The sequence below is a fragment of the Chiloscyllium plagiosum genome, chromosome 41 (genome assembly GCF_004010195.1).
Source record: "Chiloscyllium plagiosum isolate BGI_BamShark_2017 chromosome 41, ASM401019v2, whole genome shotgun sequence".
NCBI classification, from domain to species: Eukaryota; Metazoa; Chordata; class Chondrichthyes; order Orectolobiformes; family Hemiscylliidae; genus Chiloscyllium; species Chiloscyllium plagiosum.
This window is the reverse complement of record NC_057750.1, coordinates 1,337,262-1,357,039: the sequence shown is the minus strand read 5'-3', so window position 1 is coordinate 1,357,039 and position 19,778 is coordinate 1,337,262. Positions and strand designations below refer to the sequence as shown.

Sequence of the window (19,778 nt, the reverse complement as noted above, 5' to 3'; positions counted from 1 at the left end):
ACAATTACAGCATTGAAAAGGCATCTGGATGGGTATATGAATAGGAAGGGTTTGGAGGGATATGGACCAAGTGCTGGCAAATGGGACTAGATTAATTCAGGATATCTGGTTGGCATGGATGAGTTGGAATGGTGATGGAAGTAAGTCCATAGTAATTTTTAAAAGGCAATTGAATAAATATGTGAAGGAGAGAAATTTTTTCCACTGTCAGGATCAAACAGGGAGGTTAAGCACAGAAGCAACATTCAAGAATCCCAACACCATCCAGGACAAAGCAATCAATTGGACTACACACCATCCAGCAGCTACAACATCCCGTCCCTCTACCACTGACGCTCAGTAGCTGCGGTTTATAACATCAGTAAGATGCAAGAAATTCACCAAAGCTCCTTTGACAGCATCTTCCAAACGCATGACCACTTCCAGCTAGATAAACAAGGATGGCAGATACATGGGAATGTGCATCTGTTGCCTCATTCCTGATTCCCTGGCCATTCCCCTCTGAACCACACACAAACCTGACTTGGAAGTATATCACTGCTCCTTCTCTGGATCAACACCCTGGAATTCTGTCCCTAAGGGTATTGTAGGTCTACCTACAGCACATGGACTGCAGTGGTTCAATAAAGCAGCTCACCTCTATCTTCACAATCGGAGTTGGGAACGGGTGGGAAATGCTGGTCCAGCCAGTCACACGCACACCCCTTGAAGTAATATTTACAAAAAAGTGAATATCTCTTTCAATGAAATGGTTTAGTCATTGTTTGATTCCACCCTCGGGTGACTGTCTGTGTGGAGTTTGCACATTCTCCCCGTGTCTGCGTGGGTTTCCTCCGGGTGCTCCGGTTTCCTCCCACATTCCAAAAATGTGCAGATTAGGGTGGATTGGCCATGGAAATTTGCCCCATAGTGTCCAGGGATGTGTAGGCTAAATAGGTTAGCCATGGGAAATGCAGGGATAGGGTAGAGGGGGTGGCTCTGGATGGGATGCTATTTGGAGGGTCGGTATGGACTCAAAGTGTTGAATGGCCTGCTTCCACACTACGATTGCATGATGGGTCAAATTCTTAGCTGGAGATTTCTATGATTCAAAGACGTTCTATTCTGGACTCCACTGAAGTCACTTTATCTTCTGAAGTATGTCCTGCAAGGTTTCATTCCCAATGTAACTCAAACACAATTCCAGAGCATTTATTTAAACTGCATCTTGTATTATTCATTGTGATCAGCTGGTTTTCCTCAATCCTCTCCCCATTGCAAACCAATCAGATTGCGAACATTTGATGATCTGTACCTCTATCTAATGTTCAGTGCTGCTCACAGTCAGCATGTTAATTCAGCATTATGGTCTCAGTTAGGACTCTCTTTCACATTTGCATGAGCCTGTGCAGTTGTAGTAAAAAATTCTTCTGATCTCAAAACTTGCTTAAGGCTGGTTCATTTTATCGTCAGATCCTCAGTAGCTTTGTGTTCAATTGTCCCAAAAGCAGATGGATATGAAACTATCACAACCTTGAGTTCTTAAAACCTAGTTCCTTGGGGTATATGGAAAATTATAATTTGTACCCTTATTTTAATGAATAAACTATGATAAAGAATACAATCATTTGGAGGCCTGAAGCTTTCTTTGTGCAGTGGTTAAATTAGTTATTGATTAACTGAGCTGTTTTTCTTTCTTATTCAATTATATCTTCCACTCTGAATCTATTGCATTGTTTCACAATGAGAAACTAGCACCAGCACTCATCAAGTTTTGTTTTTAACAAAACTCTTGCCATGGAGGACATCACAAAGAATAACAGAGGCAAGCCAAGGATGTGTAGATGAGGTGGATTAGCCACGGGAAGTGCAGGGTTAGATTTGGATCTGGGTGGGATGCTCACTGGAGGATCAGAGTGGATTCGATAGGCCGAATGGCCTGCTTCCACACTGCAGGGATTCTATGATTCCACCCCTAATTGCCCTTGAACTGACTGGCTTATTGAGCCATTTCAGAGGGCAGTTAAGAGTCAACCCTATTGCTATGGGTCTGGAGTCACATGTATGCCAGCCCAGGTAAGGATGGCAGTTTTCGTCCCTAAAGGACATTAGTGACTCAGATGGGTTTTTATGAAAATCAGTCAGTGGTCTTGGTCATCATCACCGACAATAACTTTGTATTTCAGATTCACAAACTGAATGTAAGTTCTCCAGCTCCCAAACTGGGATTTGAATCCCTGGGATTCTCCAGCTCCCAAACGGGGATTTGAATCCCTGGGATTCTCTGGCTCCCACGCTGGGATTTGAATCCCTGGGATTCTCCAGCTCCCAAACTGGGATTTGAATCCCTGGGATTCTCCGGCTCCCACATTGGGATTTGAATCTCTGGGATTCTCCAGCTCCTAAACTGGGATTTGAATCCCTGGGATTCTCCTGAGCATCAGCCTGAGTCTCTGAAGTGTGAACCCAGTAACGTTACCTCTCCATCACCATCTGCCAAGTACGACAGCTTCAACTCTAAAGCAGTCACTAACTGCAGACTTCAGCTTGTGCATTTTAGAATGGGGGGGGTTAAACTGAGACAGATACAAGGAGAGAAACAGATATGGAGAGTCAGAGAGACTGTACAAATGCAAATGGACTGATGGAAGGCTCTAACTGAGCTTTATGGTAAACCACGACAGACCTGTCCCCTGGCTGGTTTCAGACTTAGCTCTCCACTGAACGAGAGTGAAATCAGGACAGGCAGCAATCGGAATTGGGTTCCTGGAAATCATTGAGGAGAAAGTGAGGTCTGCAGATGCTGGAGATCAGAGCTGAAAATGTGTTGCTGGAAAAGCGCAGCAGGTCAGGCAGCATCCAGGGAACAGGAGAATCGACGTTTCGAGCATAAGCCCTTCCTGAAGAAGGGCTTATGCTCGAAACGTCGATTCTCCTGTTCCCTGGATGCTGCCTGACCTGCTGCGCTTTTCCAGCAACACATTTTCAGCTTCCTGGAAATCATGGCCATTTCCAGTGAAGAAGGAGAACAATCTAACCCCATCTCATTTTCCAGCACTTGGTCGCTATCCCTGTGGATTACAGTATTTTACATCTCCGTGTTTTTTAAATGGGTTGATGGTTTCTGCTTCTGCCACCCTTTTATGCAGTGAATCTGGGTCCTCACTGGCCTCCCCATGAATTGTTGCCTCTTTCCCCAAATCTATGCCCCTTATCTAAGCCCAAGTTTCTACACTATAGTTAAATCTCACCCCCCTCCCCCACCCTAGCCTTTTCTGTTCAGATAAAACAACCCCAGCCTGTACAATAATGAACAGTTTACAGTCCAGGTAACATTCTCATTAATCAGTCTCTCTTGGGCAATCACAACTGTCTTTGCAAGGACCAGAAGTGTATGCTACTCTCCAGCTGTGATCTAACTGGTGTTTTACACAGTTCCATCAGAACCTCCCTGCTCTTATATACTCCTTAGCTAATAATCCCATCTGCATTCTTAACTACCTCATCTACCTGTCCAGCCACATTGAGGGATCAGAGGATGTACTCTCCAAGGTTTTCTGTTCCTCTAACTGCAGTATTCTCCTTTTGATTGTGTGCCTTATCAGCCTCTCCTAAATGTTTTATCTCACATGCTTTCATACTGACCATTTGCCAACCACCTGACTGGTGTGTTGATATCTTCCTGTAGTCAATCACTTTCTCCTTCACTATCCACCAGACAGCCAGTTTTTGTACTATTTGCAAACTTCATAATTGCATTCCCTCGATTCAGTGTTGAATCATTGAGATGTACACATCAAGCAGGGAACTGGGGCTGATTCCTGTGCAACTTCACTGGAAATTGCCTTCCAGTCATCTGCCTCACAGCACCAGGGACCCAGATTTGATTTCAGCCTCGGGCGACTGTCTGTGTGGAGTTTGCACATTCTCCCCGTGTCTGCGTGGGTTTCCTCCCACAGTCCAAAGATGTGCAGGTTAGGGTGGATTGACCATGGGAAATTGCCCGTAGTGTGCAGGGCAGTGCTGGCTAGGTGGGTTAGCCATGGGAAATTCAGGGTTACAAGGACAGGGAGGGTCGGGGGGAGGGAGTGTGGGCAGGATGCTCTTCAGAGGAGTGATGTGGCCTCAATGGGCTGAAGGGCTTGTGTCCACACTGTAGGGATTCCATGGAAGACAGCCATGGACCATTTCCCCTTTGCAACCACCTCTGAACTAATTTGAGATCCACTTTGCTACTTTGCCTTGCATTGTATTTCTAGGTGTAAGTTTGTTTGCTGAGCTGGAAATGACATCATTACAGGAAATGATATCACAACCGGAAATGACATCACTAACCCAAGGAAACCTAAAAACATAAATGAAACGCTGGCCATACCATCAGTGCTTCACCGTAGGCTCACTGATGATGTTACCTAGCATGATGACAAAATGTCTGAAAATGAACCTTCCAGCTCAGCGAGCAAACTTACATTCAGAACCTCAACCTGAGCTACAAATCTTCTCAAAACTTGCGAATAGGACTTCTACTTTTGTGACCGCTCTACTATGTCCAAAGTTTGGCTAAAATCCACATGGACCTCACCAAATAGACTACCTCCACAGAGTCTCCTTGTTAACTCAATCAAGTTAGTCTGAAATGATCCCCCTTCGAGGAATCGCTGCTGGCTGTCTTTCATTGACATGTGTTTTTCAAAATATCCATTTTGGCCAAAAATGTTCCCACTATTACAATTGGCTGACTGGCCTGTGAGTGCTCAGTCTATCCCTTTTAAAATAACGGCCGAGTTATTGTTATCCCTCAGTCTTCTGCCACCCAGCCTGTAACCAGTGAGGTCTGGAAAATAATGGCCACAATACCTTTTTGGTCTTGTGCTCAAAACATCGGCGGGGTTTGGCTGTGATGCTTTTCCCTCCATAAGATACAATGTGGATAAAGCACAGTGCTTTATCGCACAATTTGAAGGTGTTAGGAACTGGTTCAGATATATTTCACAGTAGGTTCCTCACTGGGTGGATTGATCTGTTTAGTCTCTAGCATTCTCACTCTGAAGTGGAAGATTGTAGTATTAAACCTTGCTTGGGCACATCAGTTCAGTTGGCAGCTGAGGACAGAGATGGGAGTGTTGTATTGTCAGAAATGTCTGCGACAAAATTAAAGGAACTTTATTTTGTTTCAGACTCGGTTTAATTTTGTCACATTGCAGTCGGAGAGGAGAATATTACAATAATCAGTCAGTTTCCAGGGGGGAAAGGCCAAACCACTTATTCTAAATCCAAACATAGTGTGTGTTTAATTAGCAAGTCCATTTGTGGCACACAGGCAGAATTTTAAATCCACAAGAAACCGTCATCATTTGAAAGGTGTTACCAGTCAATCTCTTTCAAGTTAATGATCCATCTGGAACCTTCTGAACAGAAGCTTTAAAGTATTTTTTAAAATACCAATTAAGCAGATCAGTCTCTGTTAGTGACAAACACAGAAAAGAGAATGATTCCTATCCATGAAAATTAATCAGGTTATAATCTTTGTATGAGTACAAATACTTTACTTATTACAGGGTGGAATGGTGGCTCAGTGGTTAGCACTGCTGTCTCATGGCACCAGGGAGCCGGGTTCGATTCCCACCTTGGGTGACTATCTATGTGGAATTTGCATATTCCACCCTCTTCCTGCCCCCTACCCTATGTCTGTGTGGGTTTCCTCCCACAATCCAAAGATGTACAGGTTAAGGTGAATTGGCTGCGGAAAATTGCCTGTAGAATCACAGGGATATGCAGGATTATGGGGTGGGTCTGGGTGGGATCCTGTCAAAGGGTTAGTGTGGACTTGATGGGCTGAATTGTTTATTTGTGCTCACTTCTAACTCATCAGACACTGAGCTGTTGAAGTGGTAGCACTGACAGAGTCCTACACTGTCAAAGGAACATTATTAAGGAGATGCAACACTGTCAGAGGGTTAGAGCTGAAGGACAGCTGGTCAACTGGACTGCCATTGGTTTCCCTCGAGACTGTCTCTCCAACATTATAGGAACTGTATCCTTTTGTTCCTCAATTTCTCCTCAAAAATGAATTGGCCTTTGGGAGAAGACAAAACCAAATGATGACCTGCTGGGTAAACCATCCAAATGGGAACATATGCAGCAAATTCCATCACAAACACACAAGTCTTTAACGGTCAAAACAGCCTGCTGTGATTGGCATTTGTTTTCCTATTCAAATCTAATTCCTCCTAATGCCTCACATCAATCTAACAGTGAGAAATCTATTCTTTACTTTTAATCCTATTTTCAAATTTTTACTTTAGAAGCATTGTTTTTGGTCAATGATGATGGATTTATTCTCTGTCAGGTTGATTTGTAATTAATGGGGAGGGTTTCCAGACCATGGGATTGTTCCTGGTGTGATGAAGCTGCTCCTTTAACAAGGTTGTGGTGGTCCTTGGCTTTTTTCAGAGAGGTTGTAAATGACACAGACTCCGAAAAGTCTGGAGGTGAAGGGTGTTAGGGCCAGTTTGATAATAGTTAACAGATACTGCCTCAGGCAGAAAGCTTTCAAGTTTAAAAACAAACACTTGTACGATGAAAGGGGAGGGGCCAGTTCTCCCAGCTCAGCTTTTCTCTGGTTTGGTTTGGTTTTAGCAGGTAGTGTGAAGACATGCTGCTGGCCCCAAAGCAGCAGGTCCAGGCTGGTCCTCTCTCTCTGACTTCTCTCCTGGAAGATTTTGTGTTTGATTTTCCCTTTTGTGCCATGGGGTGTTTATGGGGATTGTTGCAAGTATTTGGAACAGCATCATTCAGTTGGGATGGTCTGTTGGATTTTCGGAGATTTTAAGTTATTTGGTTTTTAGTTTTCTGTTGTTAGAGTTTCATTCAGTAATCTTGTAACTAGCTTCTGTTTTGTTTAAAACTAAGTGGTTTAACCAGCTGATTCTCTCCTGGAATATCCACTGCACACCTGCTTAAAACAACTAGCAAAGTTGGGTCTGGGCTACCTTCTTCAAATGTTTTGAGGGGGCTGGCCTGGTCCATAATGTTGGCCAATGGGATATGTTATAGACCAGATCAGACCCCCTCAAAAGTATTTAAAGAAGGTATACGAGAACCCTAACACTTTCTTGTTTTAAAGACAAGTGTAAACTATCTCAGACACAATGCGACTGGTCAAACTACTCGACAGTAAACAAAACACAATTTATTTAAATTCTGTAGTTAAAATACAACCAAAGAAGGAGGAATTTTGAATAACTTAACAAGTTGGAAAACAATTGGCAATTGTTTGAATTAACCTTGGCAAAAAGGTTAATTCAAACACAGATTCGCACATGCAGTTCTCCAATCCAGGAGGAAAAGACACCAAGAGAAGATTCGGAGAGAGTAGCAGCCAGGAGATATTCACTGAAATGTCCAACTCATTTGAGATCCCAATAATCTCTGATGTTACTGAGAAACTGAAACCCAGAAATCTGGATCTGTGAGAGCTGTCCACACCCATTCAGGCTGTTTTCTCAGGCTGTCTTCAGTAGCCAGTTCAGCACCTTGTCTTTCAGCCTCTCTTCAAAACATGCACCAGAACAAAACAATCTCTTAAAGTGACAGCATTGTTACAGATTGATCTAGTAATTAAAGGTTAAGCATTCCATGAGGTGCTCTGGGACATAGCAGCAGAAATATAGTCTAATGCAATCTGAAACCCCATGGTCTGGAACATACTCGACTCTACCATTACCATCAACCCTGGTTCAATGGAGAGTGCAGGAAGGCATGCCAGGAACAGTACCAAGCATATCTAAAAATGAGACGTCAACCTGATAAAATAACAAAAAAGTCTACTTGTGTGCCAAACAGCAAAAGCAGCATGTGCTAGTCAGAGCTAAGTGATCTCACAATCAATAGATCAGATCTGAGCTCTGCAGTCCTGCTACACCCAGACATGAATGGTTGTGGACAATAGAGGAGGAGGTTACAGAAATGATAAGCTTAAAGAATTTTCAGCCAGAATTAGATGATCCATCTCAGCAACCTCCAGTGGTCCTCAGCAACAAAAATGCCAATCTTCAACCAATTTGATTCACTCGACATGATATCGAGTGGAGACACTGGATACATCAAAGGTTATGGGCCCTGACAACATTCCAGCAATTGTTCTGAAGACTTGTGCTCTAGAAGTGGCCGCTCCCATAGCCAAGCTGTTCCAGTACAGTTACCACACTGGCATCTACCTGACAATGTGGAGAATTGCCCAGGTATGTCCAATCACAAAAAGCAGAGGAGGGTGATGGCCCTAGTGATATTATCGCTGGACTGTTAATCCAGTCACTCACATGTTTGAATCTTGCCAGTTCAGATGGTGGAATTTTAATTCAATAAAAGCCTGAAATGAAGAGTAGCAGGCTGGAGCAGGAGCAGAGCAAGCTGAGGCTGGGTGAGGGGCAGTCCTGGACAGAGGCTAATGTGTGGAGATGGGCACTGATTCTGGACTTTTAAACTCTGTATTCCCATGTTCGTCTTTTTATTGCTGTTTCAATTCTGTAACAACATTTAAAGTCTCTGTACCAAGGTACCCTGTACCTAAGATGGTGACATTACAGACTTTTCACTGCACTCATTTAAATGCACGCCACAATAAAGGCTTTTGATTCTATTCTAATAATGGCCATGAATCCATTGTGGAAAGTCACAAAAACCCATTTCCTAAAGTCCTTTAGGGAAGGAAACTGCCATCCTTATCTGGCCTGGCCTACATGTGACTCCAGTTGTACAGCAATGTGGTTGACTCTTAACTGCCCTCTGGGCAATTAGGGATGGGCAATAAATGCTGGCCCAATCAGCCATACCCATATTCCATGAATGAATAAAAATATCTTACCCAGTTAATTACCACTTTGTCAATCTACTCTCGATCACCAGTAAAGTGATGGAAGGTGTCATCAACAGTGCTATCAAGCAGCACTTGCTCAGTTACACCCAGTTTGAGTTCCACCAGGGTCACTGAGCTCCTGATCTTATTGCAGCCTTGAATTCCAGAGGTGAGGGTGACAGCTCTTGATGTGGAGGTTGCATTTGACTGAGAGTGGCAGCAAGGAGCCCCAGCAAAACAGGTATCAATGGGCATCAGGGGCAAACTCTCTGGTTGTTACAGTCATACCTGACACAAAGGATTGTGGTTGTTGTAGGTCAGTCATTTCAGCTCCAGGACATCTCTACAAGAGTTCCTCAAGGTACTGTCCTAGGACCACCATCTTCAGCTGCTTCATCAATTACCTACTTTGAGAGGGATGTTCATGTTGATTTTACAATGTTCAGCACCATTCATCTCCTGCAAGTTCCCCATCAAATCATTCCCCATCCTGACTTGGAAATATATCGCCGTTCCTTCAGTGTTGCTGGGTCAGAATCCTGGATTTCCTTCCCTAAGGGCATTGTGGGTTAACCCACAGCACATGGGCTGTAACAGATCAAGAAGACAGTTCACTATCACCTTCCCAAGGGGCAATTAGGGACAGGCCATAAGTGTGAGACCAGCCAGTGATGCCACGAATGAATTATAATAATGTTGGAAAAGTCAGAATACTGAACATGGGGAAAGCAAGGAATTGTGGAGTGGACAATGAGCAATCCTGCTGTTGAAGTGGTGTCAGGGCCTACCAGCCTTTGGAAAGGGGTTGAGGGGGGAGCATGGGAGAGAATTTTAGTCCTTCTTCTGTCTTGAGAGACAGAGAGAATGAGAGGACTCTTAGATGAATGCCATGTCTGGGGGACCTCAAATTGAATATGGTGCTGGTGAATATGACTCAAGAGCTGGGAAACGTGAATGGAGGCCAGGTTGAAGGATCGTGAGACGGCAGGAGGCAACACATTTGTTCAGGAAGTATTGTAAGTGTGCTTCCCTGAGTGAGGGGCATCTTGGGTTACATTGGCTATGAGGCAAAGTCACCAAAATTAATGCCTCACTTAAAGAAAATTACAAACTAAATCGAATTTTTCAACAGGACTAAGACTCAGAATCGTGAAAGTGCAGGAACATGTAGGAAGCCTCCAAGCTGTGGGCAGGTAGCCAAAGACCTGCAAAATAGATTTGTTTTCAAATTGAGAAAAACTCTTTACAATAAACAATGGAAGCCTGTTTCACTGAGCTACAAACAGCCATACAATTTCTCTAAAGCAGGATTATGAGTATACATTGTGGTCACTCAAAAGCTTGAGTTCTCTTTTAAGAATTTCTGAAGGCATAGAGCTGTACAGAATGGAAACAGACCATTCGGTCCAACTTTTCCATGCTGACCAGATATCCTAACTTAATCTAGTCCCATTTCACAGCATTTGGCCCATATCCCTCTAAATGCTTCTTATTAATATATCCATCCAGATGACTTTTAAATGTTGCAATTGTACCAGCCTCCACCACTTCCTCTGGCAGCTCATTCAATACACGTACCACCCTCTGTGTGAAACATTTGCCCCTCACTCCTCTTTTAAATCTTTTCCCTCTCATCTTAAACCTAGTTGTGGACTCCCCTACTGTTGGAAAAAGACCTTGTCTATTTACCCTATCCACGACCCCATGATTTTATAAACCTCTATAAAGGTCACCCCTCAGCCTCTGACACTCCAGGGAAAATAGCCCTAACCTATTCAGCCTCTCCCTATAGCTCAAATTCTCCAAACCTGGCAACATCCTTGTAAATCTTTTCTGAACCCTTTCAAGTTTAACAACATCCTTCCTACAGCAGGGAGAGGAGAACAAATGCAGTGTTCCAAAGGTGGCCTAACCCAATGTCTCCCACAGCCACAACTTGATATACTATTTCCTTACTCAATGCACTGACCAATGAAGGCAAACATGCCAAGCGCCTTCTTCACTGCCTTGTCCATTGTGACTCCACTTTCAAGGAATGCTGAGAGAACAGACAAAAAAACTATGAACTTTTAGTAGATTGTAACTGTACTCTTTACCGAATGCTTTTGAACATCTATTTGTTGCTAATTGTCATTTCAAATAGGTTTGATTTTCTTATAGGTTTTTGAGTTTACCATCAGTATTGATATTGATTCCAGCTGATAGGGCACGCCAGATCCCAGACTGAAATCAGGCTTGATAGATCATAGTTTGTTTTGATTACAAAGAAGTGGTCTCTCACCAAAATGTAAGCATACAATGTTACTGATTCATTTTAAACAATAAAACAGAAGCTTATTTCACATAAGAAATTAAGATGTAATAGAATAGATTGAACATAGCATATAATCTGTTTTTGAAGATTTTGAAACACATGAACAGAATATAATCCTGTTAATCCCAAAATGCTCCTTTACAAATCCCTAAAAATACCCTTGTAAAGTACTTACACCAGAAAATAAATTTTCATTTTCAAATATCTTGATAGGTGTAAGTTAGCTATGATTTCAACTCTCTATCTGGTTAATTGGATAGCCTTTACCCAGAGTTTTCACACATCTGAGTTGAAGTGCTCTCAGCTTGAAATAACATCTTCAAATAGCATTTCTGGTCTAGCACCATCACTAAGCTCCTTTCTCTCAGGTAATCTATTTTTGCTATCTATTTCCCTTCTCAGGAGCACTGCTTTGTATATTCATCTACATCCTGGGATTTCTGCTGCCAAAACAGAACTTTTTTAAACAATCCCATTTTTCCAAGCAATGTGTATTTTCAGTGAAAGAAAAGAATTTTAGAATTTTCTAGCTAAAGTTTTGATACATAGTTGTTCATTTTACCGTAATGTAAATAAAAACAAAACCATCAGTTCTGAAACTGACCTGCCTCAAGCTGTTTTAAAAGAAATCACCATGGCTACGGAAATATTTTTAAGTTAGTCAGCAGGCTGTTCATATACAAAGAGAAATTCATTTGTCACTAAATCAAAAACCAAATTTAAAATAAATTTCATTAACATATAGATATCACTCAGTCTACATCACAGCGTATTTAGATCAATTAGCTAATTACATTATCTTATGCAATCTAACGTTTTAACCAGCTCTTTAAGGTATTCCATATGGATACTGATTATAATGCATTCTATATTGACTATTGCAATAAAATTTTACGAAGTGATGATAAAAAAGTTTCAGCCTTGCAGTTAATTCTCAAAACTCGACCCACAAAATAAATTAACTATACCACATTTCTTGAATGAGGACCCCATTTACTGATTTGGGCTGATTTAATGGAGCTATTTTGGCTACAATATATTTATATAGATTTATTCAATCTGGAGGGCAGTTGGTGGACTGAAACTTCATTGGGATGAGGGGGACATTTCATTTTAGAATCCAGTCTACAGCTAGCAATCTGACTAAATGGCCGTAATGATTTAAAATCTGTCTTTGTTGTTGCTTTAGCCAAACAAATAAATTCAACTGAATTAATTTATTTTGATTTGGGCTGGATGTAAATATAGTAAAACCACAGCTATTTAAATAGATTTTAACTTTCTTCGCCAAGTATCTGATCTTTCATCTGTTATTTAATGTTTCGATGATGTTGATTTAAGTTGATCTGTTACAGTAAATGTTTGTTTTACAGTGACCTCATGATCTAGTGATTTACTTTCCTTGATGACCTTCGGATTATTTTCTTTTTACAAAAGTTATCGATCTTGGGGATGTCATGTTGCAGTTGTCCAGGACATTGGTTAGGCCACTTTCAGAACACTACATTCAGTTCTGGTCTCCCTGCTATAAGAAAGATATTGTTAAACTTGAAAGGAGCACAGAAAAGGTTTACAAGGATGTTCCCGGGGTTCGAGTGTTTGATCTGTAGGGAGAGGCCAAATAGGCTGGGGCTATTTTCCCTGGAGCATCAGAGGCTGAGGGGAAACTGTATAGAAGTTTATAAAAACACAAGGGGCATGCATAGTCTTTTTCCCAGGGTAGGGGACTGCAAAATGAGAGGGCATAGGTTTAAGGTGAGAGGGGAAAGAATTAAAAGGGAACTAAACAGCAACTTTTTCACACAGAGGGTGTGCGTATATGGAATAAGCTGCCAGAGGAAGTGGTGGAGCAGGGGAATTGATGTTTCGGGCATGACTCTCCTGCTTCTAGGATGCTGCCTGACCTGCTGTGCTTTTCTGCCACCACACTCTGGACTCTGATCTCCAGCACCTGCAGTCTTCACTTTCTCCTAGAGGACGTGGTGGAGGCTGGTACAATTGCAACATTTAAAAGGCATCTGGATGGGGATATGAATAGGGAGGGTTTAGAAGGATATGGGCCAAATGCTGGGAAATGGAACTAGATTAATTCAGGATATCTGGTCGGCATGGACAAATTGGACCAAAGTGTCTATTTCTTTGCTGCATGATTCTATGTCTCTATGATGCCCCTCATAGATGGCTCACCCTAGCACATGCCCCTCTGCGTTGCTGGGAGACTGTTACCCAATGAGAAGCGATACTGTCCCGTCTTTTGATCCCCAATTTCACTGGAGCTGTCCAAACTGCTGCTGAGCTTCTGGTTTGGAAAAACGGCCACAAAATGTGGAATAGAAAAAAAAGTTACTTAGTTTTGAGACAAGTGGTTCTCTTTGGAATGAGTTGAAAAACGAAGGACTTACTTTGTAATCTGGAGCTCATGTCTCTCCATTTTACTCAGGTTCCCGCTCTGTCACGCAGTATTTCGCTCTTTCTGGTCTTGCGCTGGGTTGGTACACGTGCACTTGCTAATTCATATGCATGAGACGCTCAGTCACACCCACCGTGCGCTGTCTGATTTGCTTCTTCATATTAAGTCTCTTTTCTCTCTCCGGTCTGAGCTGATCGAGCTACCTGGATCTGTGTGTATGCAAACTAGAAATCAGACCGTTTGTTAGATGTCTGTTAGTAAGTGCCAGGAAGAGAGAGCGAACCGGTCCCACTTGGATGTGGAGAAAATCACTTGTCAGCTCGGAGCTGGTGTAGACCCAGGACTGGTTTTAACGGGAAGCTGTTACTGAGGGGAGACCCTGTTTTGTTGCAGCTGCGTTTTCGGAGGGATTGCGATCTGTTCTGTGAAACACACACATCTGGATAGTCAGTAACCTCAGCCAAAGGGTCCAGCCCGGCTAGACATCAGGGAGAGACTGTGTGGAGCCCTGTCAGTGCCACTCAGTCCTTGGTGTTGGTCGGTGCTGAGGATTTGCAGCGCTGGGGCAGGAAGGGGGAGAAGGATGAGGCTGGAACTCATTGCAACCTTCCCGAGAGAGAGACTTCTCCTGGCGGTGAATGGATGCTCCTTCTAGAGTTGTGCACTGCTCCAGGATCAGGGGCTTGCTTGTGTCTGGGGGCTCGCTTGCCAGAGCCAGTGCCTCCCACTGGAGCGACTGGCTGTGCGCGGCCCCGTGTCGCTGTCCATGGTGCTGAACCCGTTCCGTGTTGCCCAGCGAGAGCCAGGAATGCTGTTTGTGGATGGGAGTTGCAGGTTTTCTTTTGTTTAAACCGTGTCTGTCTTCTTTTAAAAATAAAATTGTCCACATTTAATTTTTAATCGCCGAGGCAAGACTATTCAGTGGGCTGACTGCATTAACCTCTAAATGCCTGAAGACGGAGGACAGTGTGTGCATTGAGTTCCCTACAACACCGGCCGGAAGCAGAGTGTGTGTGTGAGACAGAGGCAGTGCCAGAGACCAGGAGGAGGGAAGGAAAAAGAGAGGGAGAGAGAGAGAAAAAGGGGCAAAGTCTGAACGAAGCTGAGGAGCTGGCGCAGAGAAACCGCTTCATTTCACTGACCGAATCTGGTTCATGATTCTTTGCAAAGGTAAAATCTTACATTTTCTCCCCCTTTCTCTTTCTATTTTCATGCCACGGGGTTTGGTCGAGGCGTTTAAATAATAGACAGTGCGAATTTTGCTCAGGGAATATGTAACTGCAAACTAGCGATTCATGCTAGTATGACCCACACATTAAAATATATCTCTAAAGATAACAATGTCGTGTCGGTCCAGAAAGGCGTTTAGATCTTACCCACTTGCATGCAACTTTTCAATATGGCAGGGTGATTATTGCACTCCATGAACACAAAATCCTTTGGACCTTGCAATGTCTTATTCTCCTTCAATTTTAATGGATCTTCTTATTTTTCCCCTGAAACATAGATTATGAATTCCAACGTGCCACCACTGGTTTACTGTATGAATCTTATGCTTTGGGAATGTTTTAATTTTTAAAAAAAGCTGCATAGAATGTCTGGGTCCAAATATATCAGAGCAGAGGATTTCTGTTGCAATGCCATTGCGTTTGTTGTTGCAATCTGAACTAATGTGTTGGGGGTTTCAATTATTAAATGCAGGAATGTGCCTGTGTTTAAGAGCAGTATTGCAGTGCGAGCAATGAAGTTGCTTCCTGCATCATTTTACCCCAGCAACTTTACCGGGAATATAGGATATAGCTAGGCGGTTCTCTCTTCGTGTCTCGATGGAGATAGAATTAGCTTTCATATCCTGTAGTATGCTAAAACTTTTAGAATTTGGGGACATTTTTATTTGCTGGGCGTATGCAACCTTGGTTCTATATTTTGAAAAAAAAAGCCAGGCAAAATGTGTAGCGTAATTTCACACATATACACTGCACCGTTAAGAGGGGAGAATGAGGAGGGGAGTGGTTGAGAATTCAAGGAGATGGTTCTTTGACAAGATAGGAAGATATCATTTAGCATTAGCACGGGCGCTCGTATATGTATTTACGCAATATTATTTGTACAAGAAGTTTCCTGATTTAAATAAAGTATTTGGGAGCGATGCACAATAATCAGTTTGCACGCCAATCCGATTCATTAAAATATTCTTCCCTGATTTTTTTTAACTGCTTTTAAACGTTAATAAAGGAATTTTACTAAATGTTAATGATCTATCATTGGATAGATTTTATTTGATTTCTTTGCAATTATTATTTAACTTAATTTGCATAGGGAAACATGTGATTAAAGCTGGCTATAGTAGTAATATGGGATTATAATCACATACAGTAGGAACATAAATCATCACCGATTTAAGTGTGATCTATTTGACAAACACTAAGAGTGAAAACAATCACTCCACAACCTTGTCCTCAGAAATTTAAAACCACACATTGGGACAATTTACAATTTTACTTTATCCAGATCTTCACTGAAGGGACCAGGCATGTGGCTGAGATCTAACTTGTGACATCATTATTGAATCAACCCATTTCTTCCCATGTAAGTTTGCTCAAATAATTAAACTATTTCCCCCTGGTTTTCAAGGTTGACCTTTGCAATGGGTTTGGATCAAGCTCTTGGATTCTCCCATTCTCTGAATTCCACACGAGGTGAATCCTCTTTCATGTCCTTATACAGGTGACTGAAGTGCAGAAATAATTAATTGGCAGTAAGGCACTGTGGGCTGAGCTGAGGCAATGATAAGGCTGTACATCTAGAGTGAAAGTTTATTCCTTCAGTTTGACTCAGTGTCATGTCACTGGTTTTGAGAAATCATTTTTATTCTGTCAAGAGTATCCCTCCCTCCATTCTTGGTTTTCAGGAGCCAGTCATGTATTAGCCAAGAATAATGAAGATTGGTTGTTATGCTTTCAATATCAGTGAGAGAAGCCATCTTAAGTAATCTATGTTATATTGAAGGTCATGATCTGTAACAGTGTTATAAAGTGCTGGCATTTTGCTGCATATTGCTGTATCACCTCTATTGCTTTGTGCATAGATGTTTCTCTTCCTTCATCCACACCTTCCCATATGAACAGACCAAGCGTAGGGAGATTTTACCTGCTGCATTCCACATTATGGATATTAAAGGACAGTTTTGTCCAAAGGCGCTGTGAAAAAAAAAACAACTTGACAGGTCAACCCTTCTCCACCAGAACCCAAACAAACGTGATACCTATTTCTTTCTTTACGTTTGGCTCATGATTTGGACTACCTGGAACTTTCATGCTGGTCATTTTACCCTGAACATGCTTTCTCTCACGTTTGTGTCCTGTGCTCATTTAATGAATCTTTCTGAGTTGGTCTGACATTTTGTTTTTGCCATAATTAATGGGTAGTATTACTGATCAATAATCACCCTGTAAAACCCATCAGCATAAGGGCCTGAAAATGCTTATACTTCCTTAGAAGAGTTAGTCTGTTGTTTTTGACTTGCACAATTATGATGGTCTAATAGGTCTTATTCTGTGCTGCAGTGACTCTAATGTTGTTACTGCATTGAATGTTTGATAAGATTTCCCATGGTAGGCTAATTCAGAAAGTAAGGAGACATGGGATACAGGGAAATCGAGCTGTCTGGATTCAGAATTGGCTGGCCCATAGAAGACAGATGGTGATAATGTTTGGAAAGTATTCAGCCTGGAGCTCGGTGACCAGTGGTGTTCTGCAGAGATCAGTTCTAGGACCTCTGCTCTTTATGATTTTTATAAATGAGTTGGATGAGGATGTGGAAGGGTAGGTTAGTAAGTTTGCCGATGACACAAAGGTTGGTGGTGTTGTGGATAGTGTGGAGGGCTATTGTAGGTTGCAGTGGGACATTGACAGGATGCAGAGCTGGGCTGAGAATTGGCAGATGGAGTTCAACCTGGAAAAGTGTGAAGTGATTCATTTTAGCAGGTCAAATGTGAGTGCAGATTACAGGGTTAAAGGTATGATTCTTGGTCGTGTGGAGTATCCATAGATCCTTCAAAGTTGCTGCCCAGGTTGATAGGGTTGTTAAGAAGATGTACAGTGTGTTGGCTTTCATTAGTAGAGGGCTTGAGTTTAAGAGCCATGAGGTTATGCTGCAGCTCTGTAAAGTCTTGGTTAGATCACACTTGGAATATTGTGTTCAGTTCTGGTTGCCTCATGATAGGAAAGATGTGGAAGCTTTAGGAGGGGTGTGGAGGAGATTTACCAGGATGCTGCCTGGACTGGAGGGCATGTCTGATGAAGAAAGGTTGAGGGAGCTAAGGCTTTTCTCATTGGAGCAAAGAAGGATGAGAGGTGACTTGATAGAAGTGTACAAAATGATGAGAGGCCTAGATAGAGCAAATAGTCAGAGACTTTTCCGTAGGGCAGAAATGGCTATCAGGAGGGGGCATAATTTTAAGGTGATTGGATGAAGGTTTAGGGGAGATGTCAGAGATAGGTTCTTTACTCAAAGAGTGGTAGGTGTGTGGAATGCATTGCCAGCGGTGGTAGTGGAGTCAGAGACATTAGGGACACTTAAGCGATTCTTGGATAAGGCACATGGATGAAAGTAAAATAAGTTAGTTTGATCTTAGAGTAGGATAGAAGGTTGGCACAACATCATGGGCTGAAGGGCCTGTGCTATGCTGTACTATTCTATGTTCTATGTAATTGTGAGAATTATGATGTCCCACCATCCTGAATCACCCAGAAATAACCACATTGCTGTGGGTCAGGAATCATGTGTGGGCTAGATTAGATAAGGCCAGCAGATTTCTTTCCCTCAAGAACATTAGTGAATCAAGTGGGTTTTTATGACAATTGGCAGTGGTTACATGGTGCTATTGGTCTAGCTTTTAATTCCAGATTTTTACTGAATTGAAATTTCATCATCTGCTCTGGTGGGATTCAAACCCCTATCTCTAGAGCATTAACTTTGAGTTCTGGATTGCAAATGCAGTGACATTGATTTGATTTGATTTACTGTACTCATATGCACCTAAGTGCAGTGAAAGGTTTTGTTTTGTGAGCATTATGGGCAGATCATAGTAAACAAGAATATATAGATCATAGGGTGCTAAGACAGAGCGAGGCATACGGCGTTATGGCTGCGCAGGAGGGGCACAATGCAAGATCAATATTAACAACACCTCCCCCTAATAACAATGCAACAATTTTCCTCATATTAGCCCAACACTGGATCAATGGAGTATCAATAAATGTTTTTTTTGCTGATTATGATCCCCATTTTGATTCCAGCTGCCATCATGGGTTGTTTTATTTAACCCTTATACTGTTTATCACCAACAGACCCCAATAAACCCAATAAAATTCCAACAAATCCCAATAAAATCTGTTCTCATTAACTGCACAGAGAGACTTGCAGAAAATTGTCAAACTACTGAATTGTAAGCGTTGCCTGAGACAGTAATTGGTGAACTATTTCAATAGCCTGTACCACACAGTGAAGCAAATTATGTCACAGCCAATCATTCCAGGCTGGTACACTTATACGCTGTTTCCCTTAACAAAGTTTCATGTTCAGAAGAGAACACAATGGAGGACAAATACAATGAAAGCATGTGATCAATTTTATAATGCTATTTAGAGCATTTCTTGAAATCAAACTTGTCTGAAATTCAATTTTGACTTTCCATTTGTATTGATTGTAGCCCATTAACTGGCATGAACGAGATTCATTTCAAGATGTGTGAAGAAATGGTCATAACTTGTTGCCTTGAACATGTGAGTGAACCTCAAGCAACTGCTAAAATTACCTCCTTCCCCTACGGCCCATCTTCTCTTTCAGCCCCTGGCAGCTCAACAAATGGCTCTCCCTCATGTTGGAAGCTTGTCTCAAGACAACAACATATTGCATTTATATAGTACCTTGAAGGTAATAAAATATTCCAAGGTGACTCACAGGAGACTTATTTAAAAAATCACCAAATGTTTGGTGAAAGAGCAGGTCTTGAAGAGCATTGGAAAGATGGAAAGGGAGATGTGCAGCTAAAGTGTTGGTCCAGGCAGCAGAAGGCAAAGCTGTCAATGGGGAACATACAGAATCAGAGATGTGCAGGTAATTCAGAGACTTGCAGCTGATGGAGATTATGGAGACAGGGAGGGGGTAGGCCAGGGGGGGAGCTACAGAATTAGGGAGGGGTGAGGCCATGGAG

At 42.2% G+C, this 19,778-nt stretch overlaps 1 protein-coding gene across 4 annotated transcripts in view; it reads left to right on the top strand.

The window, feature by feature from the left end:
• The first annotated feature begins 14,222 nt into the window (after positions 1-14,222).
• The window catches only part of LOC122542727 (leucine-rich repeat and fibronectin type III domain-containing protein 1-like protein), a 212,311-nt gene continuing 206,755 nt past the window's right edge, over positions 14,223-19,778 (top strand). Inside the window, exons 1-3 of one of the 4 annotated variants that reach the window (XM_043680706.1) lie at positions 14,223-14,730; positions 16,072-16,149; positions 19,275-19,347. The gene's annotated coding sequence lies outside the window, so the exon portion shown is untranslated. The remainder of the gene's footprint in view (positions 14,731-16,071; positions 16,150-19,274; positions 19,348-19,778) is intronic. The other 3 variants (XM_043680708.1, XM_043680707.1, XM_043680705.1) reach the window with 3 other exon arrangements.